Source organism: Hippoglossus stenolepis, chromosome 15, assembly GCF_022539355.2.
Source record: "Hippoglossus stenolepis isolate QCI-W04-F060 chromosome 15, HSTE1.2, whole genome shotgun sequence".
NCBI lineage: Eukaryota > Metazoa > Chordata > Actinopteri > Pleuronectiformes > Pleuronectidae > Hippoglossus > Hippoglossus stenolepis.
In genome coordinates this window covers 11,477,919-11,481,641 of record NC_061497.1, presented here as the reverse complement: position 1 = coordinate 11,481,641, position 3,723 = coordinate 11,477,919, and the positions used below count along the sequence as shown (strand labels likewise).

The window sequence follows — 3,723 nt, the reverse complement described above, 5'->3', positions numbered from 1 at the left end:
AATCAAGAAAGTACAATTTCTTCAAAAAAGCAAAACTACAAAGTGCTATAAGTAAGTGCCATTTAAGTGCTACTAAATTGTTAGTTGAAAATTTTATTCAAAGTATAGCTGGAGAAAGGTTCTTCATGATTTTTATCTTAGGGCAACAGGCCTTTAACCTATCATTGGGATAGTTGACTCAAATACCCAGTACATTTTGAAAGTTACTGAGTAGAGACAGAGATTTGGACAAGTGACAAATTAAAGTTTGCTCCGAGCTAGCCAGGAGTCGAACCTAGAATCTTCTGATCCGTAGTCAGACGCGTTATCCATTGCGCCACTAGCCCTTGCTTTCCATTTCTCCACACTTTGCCCAAGTGGGGAGGAGGTACAGGGCAGAAGAACTGCAGACTGCAATATGCACTTTCTTCTAAGTTAAGTTAATTAGGGCTGGTGGGTGTTTTCTTTTCACTTTTGGAAAAAGCTAGGCTGTTTCCTCATGTTTCCAGTCTTTATGCCAATAACCTGACCAGCTGCAGAATCAAATTTAAAAGAAAACTACGGATTTCCCCGAAATTTTCACAAGGCGTTGCATTGATTCCCCCAAAGCAGCGAGAGAAAGAGCTCCAATCAACAACCTGCACTGTTCTCTGACAAGATAAAGTAGATGGTGTTAATGTGCTGCTTGCATTCCTCATCACAATATGCTTTTGTTTTTACCCGCCTGCCTGCTTCACTCCATATTAGTGTTTTTTTCCAGCCTGTCTTCATTATAAAGTGTCCCAGACAGGAGGCCCCCTCACTTTTTGGTGTCGTGCGTGCACACAGGCTGTCATAGCGCTTCGCTGGCAGCTCATTTTGTAAGTGAACTGGCTACAAATGGGTATTATTCAGAGCGCTGAGGTCCATTTGGGGTTTTGTCAGGGAAGCAGTGTGAAAGTCGGTGTCAGTGAAGGCCTGGCCTCGACCAGCTGAAAGCCAGTGTGTCAGTTTCTATGGTAATGAAGAAATAGTAACTACCTCCCAGCAGCGTCCCGCCGCGTGTCGCCTCCTCAATAGAGCGCATCTGCAGAAAAGTGGGGAACCCCGTGAGATGGGCAGTGACCCGTCATCACACCGACCCTCACATATATGGTCATACATAGACGCTGAATTGGCCCGAACCTCCTTTTTCACGCCGCTTACGTCATAACTCTTGAGAGAAAGTTGAGGCCGAGCCATATATTCCCAGCTTGTTTTTAAAGCTGAGTGCGAGATGGAGTAAAAAAGCCGTCGCAGAGGTCATTAGGATGAGGGGGGGTGAGAGGTAACAAACAAAAGCTGACTCCAAATCACAATGGCTGCAAAAGAAATTTGAGAAGAAAAGGGGATATTGGGTTATGAAAATCATAGGGGGGGGGTCTCACTCATGCAAATGTCCCAGAATTTCTCATTAATTTCCCCGAAAGTGTTGATCTCACCCAGGAAACACATCCCTCTCGATCACTGAAGACAGAGTATGGGTTGACGTCCTGCAACATTTTAAAGTAGAATGTCTTTTCTTTCCATCACCTATTTCCTGATTTTTCCAGATTCCAGACCATGTGGCTGCAAAGCGCAAAAACAAAATCCAATGGGTTTAGTTTAAAAGCGTCAAGAAGCTGAGAGGTTCGTGTGACCGCCACACATTTGTACCCTAAAAAAAAGAAAACAATCCCGAAACAATGGCGACTCCTGAAAAGAGGCTAATGTGAGATGAATGGAGAAGGAAACGGGCCGAACCACAGGGGGTCATTAATGAGAAAACCATAGACTTTAAGGAATCACAGTGGTTTCAGTCTCCGCTTCCTTTCGGACTTTGATTCCTGAGCGTCATCCTCATCCTGTTGTTTAGAGAGACACACGGAGAATGAAGTGATCATGAACTGCCGAGCTGAAAAAGAAGAGTAAGTAAGTAGGTTACATGAGGAGTGTTCTGGAGTGTTTATCTCCCCCCTCCATCCTGCTCTAACTCTCTGACCTCCCTCCTCCCTAACCTTTACCCCCCGCTGTGGTTTCCCATGGGCCTCCAATTGATTCAATTAAGTGAACACACAAATGCCATATGCTTAAAGATGTTTTTTTTTTTCCTCAACTGAGCGCGAAACAACGGGGCAGCTGCATCGAGGAAAGATACGTGTTGCAGAAACTTTTGCAAAAGGTTTGAGATAAAACGTAAATTCGTTGCTCAGCAGGGAAACCATTTTCACATGAGCCGTTGAAGAGAAGCCACTGGACACATCGCAGCTTCGAAAAATGAAAAACCCAGAGAGAAAAAAGTGGTAAAGAGTGAATGAGAGGAGGTATAGAGGGGAGAAAAAGGAAAGCAAAAGTGGTGAAAAGGAGGGAGGAGTAGCGAGTCGCCATCAGAAGTTGTTCCCTGCAGCATTTCGTCTTTGTTTTCTTTACAATAAACTCTCCTACATGTTGGGCCAACAGCGTTTGGGCCCAAAGAAAATGAGGCAAACAGAACATCGCAAAAAAAAAAAAAGAGAGAAAAAGACGCTTTGCATTCTTTGGCTTTTGTACTTGTGGGACCGCTCGTGAAAGAGCAACAGACACAAAATGGGGAACAAAGGGGGCAGTGTGGACGGAGGCAATATCACTGACATCCCCAGCACTTTGAACAACTTGTCAGCGAAGACACTGAAGCAACTGCATTCTGTCACATTTGTGTACAAACCCCTTGAAAGGGCTTGCTGACCTGCCCATATCCCTTTATTGGGGTTCAAATGGCAAGAGGCATGCATTGTGTTCGGGAGAGTTCATTAAATTCATTGGTTTGACCTGTTATTTCTCGGCCAAAAGTCTGCTGATTTGGAAAAATGTGAGTCAGCCGTACGAAATAGCCTAGTGACCTCCGCAGGGTAACAAACCCTTTTGAAGAGCGTTTCAAAGCTTTTATATGAATAGGGTCAAAGGGGAAGTTTGAGACATATCTATGGCAGAACCAATGGATTCACATCAAAAGGGAATTTGAAATCATCCAAAGATATTTAGACCTCTAATGGCTCCGCAGAGTTTTTCTAACAACACTCGGAGCAAAACTCGATCCCTAATTATTTCTCCTTCACGAGGAAAGAGTGAAGATGGACGAAACTTTCACGTCAAATCGCGCTGTTTACAAATTCACTCGTTGATAAATGTTTTGTACGTTAGTGTGAATGCCGTCGAGCGGTAAACGGTCTAAATTTGTCTCATTGTGAAGTCTTAAAAGTTCAGAGAAAAGTGTACTTGACCATTTCAGTTCCCATAACAGCGTCACATTTAGATGTAAATGGGCTCATTAGAGAGGCCAGAGACCATCAAGTTTGCATCTAATTCCCATTTATTCTTGTCAAACACTGGCCGGGGCCCACAGCGCACATTTCTCAGCTGAAGTGTGAGAGTATATCAGACAAGTTCTGATTTTATTTTAACTTGTATCAGCACAAGTCTGTAAAATGAATCGCAGCAAAGAGGGAAAATGCTAAGATTACAAGAAACATGATTTTGAGGGTCAAGTGTATTTAAAATTAACAACCACTAATCAAAGAAAAAAGTGGTGGTTTTAGAAGTTAAAAAGGTGCAATAGTAACTCTGTGGATCTTTCTTCTTTAAGAAGGAAATGATTGACTGTTCCAGTGCTTTTCAAGTGCTCTTTGGAAACAACTATTTATATTTTGATATTTTTGCTGCACGTAAATGTGTTCAGCGTTTGAAAACACAGGTTCAATCATGTAAGAG

At 42.9% G+C, this 3,723-nt stretch overlaps 1 non-coding gene across 1 annotated transcript; it reads right to left on the bottom strand.

Annotated features, from left to right (window-relative positions):
* Window positions 1-253: 253 nt before the first annotated feature.
* trnar-acg lies at window positions 254-326 on the bottom strand. Its single transcript has one exon. It is a non-coding gene; the product is annotated as a tRNA-Arg (tRNA).
* Window positions 327-3,723: the final 3,397 nt, after the last annotated feature.